At 44.8% G+C, this 12,458-nt stretch overlaps 1 protein-coding gene across 1 annotated transcript in view; it reads left to right on the top strand.

Moving 5' to 3' along the window:
* The first annotated feature begins 9,348 nt into the window (after positions 1-9,348).
* The window catches only part of TTBK2 (tau tubulin kinase 2), a 123,758-nt gene continuing 120,648 nt past the window's right edge, over positions 9,349-12,458 (top strand). Inside the window, exon 1 of the mRNA XM_049782461.1 lies at positions 9,349-9,458. The gene's annotated coding sequence lies outside the window, so the exon portion shown is untranslated. The remainder of the gene's footprint in view (positions 9,459-12,458) is intronic.

Genomic DNA, 12,458 nt, shown 5'->3' with positions numbered 1-12,458 from the left:
CTCTCGTCGAGAGTCCCACTCCGGTGGCAAAACTCTTCCCGGACCTAGTTGAAGTATTTCACTCGGAAGAGCAGATTTCATTCTCCGTGGGCTTCGGGTGAGGGCCAGGGCCCAGGCCGAAAGCCCCAATGCGGGTCCGACTTGGCTCCTTCCCCTCACGCCTCGAGGCCCCGAGAGCCGAGCTGCTTCGTCAGGTCGCTCCTGAGGAATCCATCCATTGCGCCAAACCGGCCACAGCCTGGAGCTCGGACGAGACCTCGCGACTTGAAATCCTGCGTCTGGTTCGTCTATCTGCGGTAAAAGCACACTCACGACCAGCAGCACCTCTGGAGTTCCAATCGCGGCCCCGAACCCCAAATATCCTTGAGACCGACTGGAGAGCGCAGCGCCCATCTCGCCAGTCATCTTGAGAGGAATCTCAGGCAAAGGGCGGACGGGCGAGCAGTGAGCGCGGGGTCAGAGAACTACAAGTCCCAGAATGCCCCGCAGCGCGCACGCGCAGTGGCCCTTTATGACGCTCCTTTGCCCGCGAACTCGCCCTCGCCCCGCCTCTTCTCGGGTCCCCTCGCCTCGCGCTCTCAGGCAAACCTGAAGAAGAGAGCGGCGGCGAGTCTCCCCTCTCCTGCGGAGTGTGTCTGGAGACTCGGAGCTGCTCGCTCGCTAAAAGCCGGAGGCCACGCCCCCTTTGTGATAGGCAGATGGGCCCAGCCAATCGGCGCGCGGGGCCCGGACGGTGGCGTCCAATCAGCGCCCGGCGGCGGCCGAGGGGGCGTGCGCTTCGGCGAGGCAGGTGGGCTAGGCTGTGGCGAGGTGGGCGGGGGCGCCTCGCTAACGTCGGGTCGGGTCAGCGGGCGCTGCAGTGGAGTCGCCGCAGCGGCGATGGGAGCGGCGGCGGGGCTGAGGAGGAGGTGGTGGCGGCGGCGGCGGCCGGAGGAGGCGGCGGCGGAGCAGGCGGGACTGGCGCGGGAGCAGCGGCCCTGAGGGGCCCGAGGCGACCCGAGGAGCCCTGAGGGAGCCTGCGGGACGGGCTGCCGCGCCGCTCCCTCCCTGGCAGCCGCTCCCCGCTCGCTCGCTCCTCGCTCGCGCTCTCGGCCCGCGGGGGATGGGCGGGCGGCGGCGGCGGCCGTTCGCGCTCAGGGGCCACGCGCGCCGGGCCCGGCCCTGACAGCACCCGGAGCCCTCGGCCCCAACCCCGCGTCCGCTCGCCCGCCGCCCGGCCCAGGTAGGTGGGACACACCCCCGGCCCTCGGCCGCACCCCGAGTCCCCCGGGCCCCCTTCAAGGACTCCTCTCTCCCCTCCCTGGAGCTCGCTCGCTCGCCTGCGGGGCCTCTCCGTCCGTCTGCCACTCGCCGCCGGGTGACCCACTTACTTAGCACTTGGGGTGCTGCTGCTGCTGCTGCTGTGACGATGCGGTGGTACCCAAACGCACCCCGTGACCTGGAACCGAACCCCCCCGCCCTCTTCTTGGACTGTCACCCGCCACCAAGGCTACGGCTACGACTCGCTCAGGTGCAGGCATCATGTGCCGAGCAATGACCCGAGGGTTTTGTTCACCTCTTTTTTTGGCTTTCACCCCGTTTCTGTGGACACCTGGGGTGCTGGGGGGAGGAGCAAAAGGCTACCCCCAACACACACACACACACACACACACACACACACACACACACACGTGTGTGTGTCCTGTTCCCCAGGAGAAGGGAATAAATCCATTCCTTCGGAGGCCAGGCCAGGTGAGGCTGGGTTGCTTTATTCCACAGAGAAGTTCATTTCTTTCTTTCTTTTTTTTTTCAGTCGCAGCATCAAAGGTAAAAAAAAAAAATGACATTGAGTTGTACTTTGCTTTGCTTTGCTTTGCTTTGCTTTGCATGCAAGTTGCTAGGTGGCAGCCGTCCCGGCCTTCAGGTCCGTCCCTCCGTCGACTCGGACTCTTCTGATCCCTCACTCGCCTTGGAAATTGTTCTTTGTTTGAATGGGGAAGAGGGCAACTTTGGAATAGCCCCTGGAATGGTCTTGGGAAGATGCGTAGTACTTTAGGAGAAATAAAGCTTTTTGTGCTGGGCGAGGCTCATATTACTATGAATGGATCATGGACACACACACACACACACACACACACTCACACACACACCCCACACACACCCCTGACGATCTGATCTGCTCTCTCATACATACACACACACATTACTATGAATGGATCATGGACACACACAACACACACCATGGACACACACGCACAACACACACCCCTGACGATCTGCTCTGCTCTCTCATACTCTCTCTCTCTCATACACACACACACACATCCCTGACGATCTGATCTACTCTCATACACACACACACACACACAATCTGATCTGATCTACTCTCATACACACACACACACACACACACCCCTGACGATCTGATCTACTCTCATACACACACACACACACAATCTGATCTGATCTACTCTCATACACACACACACACACACACACACACACACACACACACACACACACACACACACACACACACACACAATCTGATCTGTCTAATCTGCTCTCTCTCGTTGCCAGGCTGAACTCTGCCTGAAAACCAGTTGCATTGGTTTCTAAGCACTGATTTTTCTAGGTTAGATCACGAACGTATATTTGCTGTTTTCTTTTGACTAAATGGAATGGACCGAGGAACGTGGGTCGGTTGCGGAGAAGAGGAGATAATGATTTTGAAGAGCTGAGGGAATTGAGTGCTATTCCTGCCTTTTTATTTTATTTTTTTTAAGTCAAGAAGTAATGATGTCAGACATTACTTATGACTGATCTCAATTTACCCCAATTCAGTTTAAAAAATAGTGTTTGTAGGTGAGAATGTCTTTTTGTAATCTGTTCAAAATGGAAACATACTGAAAGGAGTCGATAATTTAAGTTTGTTTTCCTTTATGGTGCTTTTTTATTCAGGCAAAAAAAAAAAAAAAAAGGAGGATGTTTGAAACATGTCATAAAGGAAAGCTCTTAATTATTTTACTTCATGGTAGAATGTTAGGGTTTGCTTTTTCAACTCTTAGTTTTAGATGCACAGAAGAAAATGAAAGCCACAACTTCATTAGTCTAATTTATAATATCTACTTGAAACAAATTTGCTCATCAGTAGGGGGCTGACAAGAATAACATATCTTGCTCATTATCTTGAACTATAGTTAATAAATGTAGTGAATTCTCTTGTAAAGTATGATGAGATTATTTTTTACTTTTAACTAACTACTATGCCTCAGGAAAGCATGAATATTGAGGTCATTTTCTTTATTAAATTGAACTAAATTATAGAGCTTTAGATACCTTTAAAAGTCGGGTTAGTGGGGCCAGAGAGATAGTGCATTTGGCTGGCATTCACCAGTCAGGGCTCAATCCCATATGGTTCCCAACTCCCTCTGGGAGTGAATCCTTAGTGTAGAGCCAGGAGTAAACCCTGAGCATTATTGGATGTGGCCCCAAAACAAAAATCTAAAAAGAAATATTAGAAAATGAAGTTTGTGAACTGGAGAGATAGTCCAAGTATGTATGCCAACCTCTGTTGATCCCCTAGCTAGCTAGAACAACACCTAAGCAACCTCTGAGCATCTCCAGGGGTGACTTAAAACCTGTATCTTAGAACAGTGAAATTAGTATATTATGACAACTTTTGAGGATATTTGACATTGAAAGTAGATTGAAATGTGACAATATTAGTGATCTTATTGGCGTTTATTATAAGCAAGTATTAAGAAATGAGTTGCTGGGCCCGGAGAGATAGCACAGCGGCGTTTGCCTTGCAAGCAGCCGATCCAGGACCAAAGGTGGTTGGTTCGAATCCCAGTGTCCCATATGGTCCCCCGTGCCTGCCAGGAGCTATTTCTGAGCAGACAGCCAGGAGTAACCCCTGAGCACCGCTGGGTGTGGCCCAAAAACCAAAAAAAAAAAAAAAAAAAAAAAAAAAAAAAAAAAAAAAGAAATGAGTTGCTATGGCCATGTTATTTAAATTTTTAGCTCTGGTTTGGACAGGTAATTTTATAACTTTGGAAAATGTGTGTGATGTGTTCCTGATTGAAGTTCATGAGATGCCTAGTTAAAGTTTTACTAATCCTCAGAAGCTGTGAGATAATGTTTGTTGCTTTAAAAAAGGAGTATAATAGGTGCCAGAGCAATAGTCCATTGGGTAGGGGGGCATTTGCCTTGCACGCAGCTGACCTGTGTTTGATCCCTGGCATCCCAAATGGTCTCCGGAGCCCACTGGGTGTGATTTCTGAGGTTAGAGACAGGAATAACTCCTGAGCACCGAGGGATGTAGCCTAAAAACCAACACCAAATAAACAAACAAAACTAATACTATAGTAAAGGAAAATGTTTAATGACACTGTTGAGCCTCTGGGGGCAAAATTGATCAGTAAAATAAAGTAGTTTTTAGGAATTAATACAGACAGTGGCTTTCTTTCCTCAAATAAAAAATAATAAAACTCCATTAGGAGAATCCTTTTTTTTGTTTTGTTTTGTTTTTGGGTCAGACCCAGTGATGCTCAGGGGTAGCTCCTGGCTATGTGCTCATAAATCACCCCTGGCAGGCTCCGGGGGAGCATATGGATGCCTTGAACAGGAGTTTGTCCTGTGTTGGCCGCATGAAAAGCAAACGCTCTATTTCTGTGCTATCTCTCCGGCCCCAAGACTAGTCACATTTTAAGTACCGTAGTTTCTGTTTTTGGTCTATACCCGGCAATACTCAGGCATTACTACTGGCTTTGACACTCTGGAATCACTTCTGGATGTGCATAAGGGAACCATATGGGATACCGGGATAGAATCTGGGTCTTACCTACTGTGGGACCTGTCAAGACTCAGCTTTATTTATTTTTTTTTTATTTATTTTTTTTTTTTGGTTTTTGGGCCACACCCGTTTGATGCTCAGGGGTTACTCCTGGCTATGTGCTCAGAAATCGCCCCTGGCTTGGGGGGACCATATGGGACGCCGGGGGGATCGAACCGAGGTCCTTCCTTGGCTAGCGCTTGCAAGGCAGACACCTTACCTCCAGCGCCACCTACCCGGCCCCAGCTTTATTTTTTATTGTTTTTGTTTTGGGGGGCCACACCCTGTGCTGCTCAGGGGTTATTCCTGGCTTTGCGCTCAGAGATTGCTCCTGGTTTGGGGGACCATATGGGACACTAGGGGATCAAACTGCGGTCTGTCCTAGGCTAGTGCCTGCCTTACTGCTCCCCTCCATTGCTCTGACTCCTCATCTTTATTTATTTATTTATTTTTAGGCTAGTAAAGTGAAGCAGTGGGAGTGGAGAAGGAACAACAGCTTTTTTTTTTTTTTTAAATATTTTAATTAGAAAGCTTATTTTTCATTATATCTGTTTTTAATTGAGTATCTGCTTAAATCATTATCTTTATACTTGCCTGTACATTGTAGAAATTTGGAGGTAATTGCCTTTTGTAAATAAAAAAAGGCCATGTTATATCTTTTTCTAAGCATATGATCATCTAAATATAATCTTTTATTAGTATTTATCTGACATATAGTTTTTTACATGTTATAAATGCTTGGAAGTAAATCTCCATTCCAAATTTTTTTCTTGATCCACTAGGCCCCTCAATTTCTAAAACATTTTTAAAGTTCTTTTTATCAGCATTTCCTAGTGATCAGTAAGGCAGAAAGTTAAGAGAAAGAAAATCGGAAAAAGTGAATAGAGAATAAAAGTAATCTTTTACTTTTACAAAACCTCCTCTGGAAGTTAAGGGTTTGTTTTTGTTTGTTTTATTTTTGGGACACACCCAGCATCGCTCAGGGGTTACTCTTGTATGCTCAGGAGACCAGATGAGATGCTGGGGATTGAATTTGCAAGGCAAGCATCATGCCCTCTGTACTCTCTCTCCAGCCCATTAAAATCAGTCTTTTTGTGTCTGTGTGTGTAGGGGGGAGGAGTGTGTGCCACAAAGGTAAGAAAGTATTTATCAAACACCAGGGTACATTCTACTTACACAGTGGATATATTACCTGGCTTTTAATTTTAATTACCTGGTTTCGAGGTGGTTTTGGGACCACACCCGGTGACACTCAGGGGTTACTGCTGGCTATCCGCTCAGAAATTGCTCCTGGCTTGGGGGACCATATGAATGCCAAGGATCAAACTGAGGTCCATCCTGAATCCATCGCGTGCAAACTACCTACCTACCTACCTACCTACCGCTGCACCATTGCTCTGGCCCCATGGTTCTGATTTTTATTTTTTGTTTGTTTCTGGGCGGCACTCGGGTTACTCTTGGCTCTGCACTTAGAAATTGCTCCTGGCAGGCTCAGGAGACCATATGGGATGCCAGGGATTGAACTGCGTCAGTCTTGGGTTGGCTGCTTGCAAGGCAAATGCCCTACCGCTGTGCTCTCTGCGGCCCTAATGGTTTCAAATTTTTAAACATAAAATGTTCACACAATTCCTGGTTGGTTTTAGACCAATTCTTTCAAAACACTAGTTCTCCAAAGTACCTTGAGAACTTCAGCTGTGGTTTTCTAGTTGGCTTTTCCCAGCCATCAATTGCTTGAACACTGTTTGAGTTCTTTTTTTTTTTGTTTGTTTGTTTTTTGTTTTTTTTTTGGCCACACCCAGCGGTGCTCAGGGGTGACTCCTGGCTGTCTGCTCAGAAATAGCTCCTGGCAGGCATGGGGGACCATATGGGACACCGGGATTCGAACCAACCACCTTTGGTCCTGGATTGGCTGCTTGCAAGGCAAACGCCGCCGCTGTGCTATCTCCCCGGGCCCACTGTTTGAGTTCTTGTGTATGTTTCACACACTCTGAGCATCAGAAGTTAGGAGTAGGGGCCGGAGAGATAGCATGGAGGTAAAGTGTTTTCCTTTCATGCAGGAGGTCATCGGTTCGAATCCCGGCGTCCCATATGGTCCCCCGTGCCTGCCAGGAGCAATTTCTGAGCCTGGAGCCAGGAATAACCCCTGAGCACTGCCGGGTGTGACCCAAAAACCAAAAACCAAAAACCAAAAAAAAAAAAAAAAAAAAAAAAAAAAAAGAAGTTAGGAGTAACCCAGATATATAAGGATGTATACCAGAGAGATAATGCCAGTTAAGAAAATATAATGCATTTCTTTGTTGTTGTTGTTGTGTTGGTGCTCAGGGGTTTCTCCTGGCTCTATGCTCAGAAATCGCACCTGGCAGGCATGGGGGACCATATGGGATGCTGGGATTCTGTGTTGGCTGCATACACGGCAAATGCCCTACCACTGTGCTCTCTCTTCGGCCCCTATACATGTTTTTTTTTTTTGGGTCACTCCCGGAAGTGCTCAGGGGTTACTCCTGGCTCTACGCTCAGAAGTTGCTCCTGGCAGGATTGGGGGACCATATGGGATGCTGGGAGTTGAACCAATGACCTTCTGCATGCTAGGCAAACACTCTACTTCCATGCTATCTCTTCAGCCCCTATAAATGCATTTCTAGGTCAGAAAAATATACCTTTATATGCTGGCATATAATTTTGGGTTTACAATTGGGCAGTTAACAAGAGACTCAGTATAAGCATTTCTTTTTTTTCCCCCCAAACCCCCAGTATAAGCATTTCTTATTAAATGCTTACAAAATAAATAAAAACTTACTTGTATATCTAGGTAAGATTTTAATCTGTAATCTATTATAATATATCAAAGGATTTTAAGTTATATAACCTGACTTTGTCTTAGGTTTCAGTTAAAATACTTAGAATTAAGTTACAATGAAGATTGCTACAAAGGAGATTCTGTCTTGATTTTTGTTCTTTCTGGTGGTAGAACCACACACATACTGCTTTTTTCTGTTCATTTGCCTGTGGTAGGTTTTACCAAGGAAGTAGTTTGCCTAGTGTTGCCTTATACTGTGAGCATGTATGGGAGGGATCTATTAATGTGTTGTTAGCATTTGTAGCCAGGGAGAGGAGAACTATTTGTTTACACATTTTTTTTGTATCACCAATTATTGTAATGTTACCCATTTATTTGGAGTCTTTTTACTTTTTGTAGATACTTTACTTCTTTTATATATTTATTGATCCCAGAGAGTACGTGCTGCTGGAAGTATAATTTAGCTTCTGTAAAAGTTTAGAAGGAATGATGGAGAATGAGTGGTGACTGAATTTTCTTGTAAGCAAAGAGGTATTTCTACAAATAACCCTTTATGATGTTTATTTTTTACTGACCCTTTAGGGATTCCCTTGTTTAAAAAAAGAGAGAAAAGGAAAAGATTTCTGTGAGATCTACTCTTTAATTGACATTAGTATTTATTAGGTGTCTTGTATTTTTTGAGGGGGGAGTCACAGCCAGTAGCGCTCAAGGGTTACTCCTGGCTTGGCATTCAGAAATTGCTCCTGGTAAGCATGGGAGACTGTATGGGATGCCAGAATTCAAACCACTGTCTGTTCGAATCAGTTGTGTGTAAGGCAAACGCCTTACCACTGTGCTATCTCTCCAGCCCGAGGTGTCTTGTAAAACTTACTTGATGAGTATTTTTTTGTCTATACCTCAGCTTAATTTTAAAACATAATTTAGGGATTAAGGATGCAGTATATTGGTAAAGTGCATGCCTTGTGATCAAGAGATTGAGTTTGATCCTTGGCATTGCAAAGAAAACCAACACACCCCCTCTTGATTTAGATAATTTTATATTTAGATAATTTTTTATCTAAAGTAATAATTTAGATAATTTTTAGAGTGTGAAAATGTATTATTTTAACATTTGAGATATATATATATATATGTACATCCACTGTACATTTAACATTTCAATATTTTTTTAGATTTTGTTTTTTGGGGGGGCACACCCAGTGACACTCAGGGGTTACTCCTGGTTATGCACTCAGAAATAAATTGCTTCTGGCTTGGGGGACCATGTGGGACGATGAGGGATCGAACCGCGGTCCATCCTAGGCTAGCGCTTGCAAGGCAGACACCTTATCTCTAGCGCCACCGCTCCGGCCCCTCAATATTTTTTTAGATTTTGATCAAATATTTAAATGCTGTTCACATAATAGATCAAGATAACTTTTTTTTTTTTTTTTTTTTTTTTGGTTTTTGGGCCACATCTGGCGGTGCTCAGGGGTTGGTTACTCCTGGCTATCTGCTCAGAAATAGCTCCTGGCAGACACAGGGGATCATATGGGACACCGGGATTCGAACCAACCACCTTAGATCTGGGTTGGCTGCTTGCAAAGCAAACACTCTTGTGCTGTTTCTTCAGCGCCGATCAAGATAACTTCTAAAGCATCTGATCTTTTACTTTATAATGGGGGTGTTGACTGTATTTTTAGTTTTTATTTAAATTGGGAAAATTTCAGAGATGATGTTCTTTTTTTTTCCAGCATGAAATCTCTCTGGGCCCAATAAACGTATCCAGAAATTAAAATATCTACTAAAGTGGAGAGGAACTTTACAAGACATTATGGTTACAGTAACTGACAGCAAAATAAAAGTGTAAGCAAACCTCTATGTTCTTACCTTCTGGGATTTTAGTTATATGTTGTTAGACTTTTTGACAATATCTCATAGCTCATTGGCATCCTTTCTGATTTCTTCTTTACTATATATGTTTAATGTTGGATATTATATTTTTATTAAATCTTCTAATTCAGTAATTCTTCATAGTGTTTAATTGGTGTTTATTCCACTTAATATATTTTCTATGTATTAAATTATATTTTGTTACTATTTTTGACCTTTCAAATAGTAGTTGGTCCTGGGTCACTCCAGGCTGATTGTTGGCTTGGTGCTGCGAGCCTGATTGTTTAATGCTCCGTCTTACTGATGCTTGGGACCTGCTATCTGACTGGCTCAGGTCATGAGGTGCCAGAGATAAACTCAAGATCCAATGTATGTAATGCACATAAATGCCTTAGAGTTATTTCCACCGTCTTTCCTATATATTATATATTTTGGTTTTTTTTTTGGGGGGGAACCACACCCGGTGTTGCTCAGGGGTTACTCCTGGCTCTGCACTCAGAATTCACTCCTGGATGGCTTGGGGGACCATATGGGATGCTGGGGATCGAACCTGTGTCTGTCCTGGGTTGGCTGCGTACAAGGCAAATGCCCTACTGCTGTGCTATCACTGTAGCCCCTCCTATATTTTATTTTAAGGCCATTAGCTCCTCATTAAATCATCTGCACAATTTCTGTGTTTGTTAGTGACTGATATGTATCTTTTCCCCAGAATCATAGAGGGGCCTGAGCAATAGTACAGTGTATTGCATGTTGGGTATTTGCCTTGCATGCTTCCATAGTTGCCAATTCCCAAGCACCACCAGGAATAATTTCTGAGTGCAGAGCTGGAAGTAACCCTGGAACCCTGCTGTGTGTGTGTCCCCCCCAAAAAAAAACCCCAACCAATCCAGAATCTAGGAGAGTGAATATTATTTCATTAACTCATTTCCTATCTGGCCTCCTTTCCACTTCTTTATCAATAAACTTTTATCTGTTCCTTCAATGATTCCCTCTTGTCAGCTGAATCATAAATTCTATCCTCATTTAACCCGAGTTTTATAGTCTTAACTCATTTACGTACATATCTAGTGTATTTTCTCCCTATTTAGATTTCTTTTCATTTGAACTTATTTACTCATTGGTTTTCCATGCTTTTTATGTTGTGCTTATTCTTTTGTTCCTTTGCTTTCCTCCTTAGTTAACTTTTTTTTTTTTTTTTTTTTTTTTTGGTTTTTGGGCCACACCCGGTAACGCTCAGGGGTTACTCCTGGCTATGCGCTCAGAAGTCGCTCCTGGCTTGGGGGACCATATGGGACGCCGGGGGATCGAACCTCGGTCCGTCTCCTAGGCTAGCGCAGGTAAGGCAGGCACCTTACCTCCAGCACCACCGCCCGGCCCCTCCTTAGTTAACTTTTACCTTGAACAAACTACTCAAAAATATAGGTCAGAGGCCAGAGAGATAGCATGGAGGCAAGACGTTTGCCTTGCATGCAGAAGGATGGTGGTTCAAATCCCGGCACCCATTTGGTCCCCCGAGCCTGCCAGGTGTGATTTCTGAGCATAGAGCCAGGAGTAACCCCTGAGCGGTGCCGGGTATGACCCAAAAACCAATATATATAGATATAGATATAGATATAGATATAGATATAGATATATGGATATATAGATATATAGATATATAGATATATATAGGTCAGAGTGATAACACAGCAGGTAGGGTGTTGTTTGCCTTGTACACAGTCCACCCTGGTTTGATCCTTGGTACCCCAAACAAACAAACAAACAAACAAACAAACATTTAGAGGTTTAGTTAGATAATTTAGTAATCCTTAGTTAATCATTCTGTAGATCTGCAGTTTTGAGCTTAGCTGAATGATTCTTCAAAATGTGAGTCTGTCATTTTTTTTGTTTGTTTGTTTTGGTTTTGGGTTTTTTTTTTGGGGGGGGGTCACACCTGGCAGCGCTCAGGGGCTACTTCTGGCTCTACAGATAGAAATCACCCCTAAGGGGCCGGGCGGTGGCGCTAGAGGTAAGGTGCCTGTCTTGCCTGCGCTAGCCTAGGACGGACCGTGGTTCGATCCCCCGGCGTCCCATATGGTCCCCTAAGCCAGGAGCGACTTCTGAGTGCATAGCCAGGAGTAACCCCTGAGCGTCACTGGGTGTGGCCCAAAAACCAAAAAAAAAAAAAAAAAAAAAAAAGAAATCACCCCTGGCAGGTTCAGGGGACCATATGGAATGCTGGGATTCAAGCCACTGTCCTTCTGCATGCAAGGCAAACGCCCTTCCGCTGTGCTATCTCTGGCCCCCTGAGTCTGTCATTTAACATGGATAAATTTAAAAAATTTTAATTTAATTTTTGGTTTTCATATGTTTAATTTATGCTATCTATCCTGAGTACAGTACAGAATCAGTGTCACTCTCCTGAACATACACCTACCTCCTTCACATAATTCTAATTCAGTAATTATTCATAGTGTTAAATTGGTGTTTATTCCACTTAATATACTTTCTATGTATTAAATTATATTTTGTTATTATTTTTGGCTTTCCAAACAGTAGTAGTTGGTCCCAGGTCATTACACGCTGATATTTGGAGGATGGGGTGTGGGAATGAAGATTCTGAAGGATTAAGGGAGGGTAAAGATTCAAAACCAGGGGTCAGAAGCATCTTGGAGGTGCTCAGAGGTGATGAAACTCAAAGGATTCTGGTTTGGGGGTTGGAGCGGTGGCACAAGCAGTAGGACATTTGCCTTACATGCACTAACCTAAGATGGACTGCAGTTCGATCCCCCGGCATCCCATATGGTCCCTTAGCCAGGAGCGATTTCTGAGCCACCTAGCCAGGAGTAACCCCTGATAGTCACTGGATGTGGCCCAAAAAGCAAAAAAAAAAAAAAAAAAAGATTCTGGTTCCAAAGTCAAAGAGCAGGACCACTTCTCTTCAAGCACGAGTCATGATTGTAATTTCTCTTTGGTCATAGCAAGGTACAGGGC

The sequence above is a fragment of the Suncus etruscus genome, chromosome 10, assembly GCF_024139225.1.
Source record: "Suncus etruscus isolate mSunEtr1 chromosome 10, mSunEtr1.pri.cur, whole genome shotgun sequence".
NCBI classification, from domain to species: Eukaryota; Metazoa; Chordata; class Mammalia; order Eulipotyphla; family Soricidae; genus Suncus; species Suncus etruscus.
Note: the sequence above shows the minus strand (reverse complement) of the source record. Positions and strands in the feature narration are given on the sequence as shown.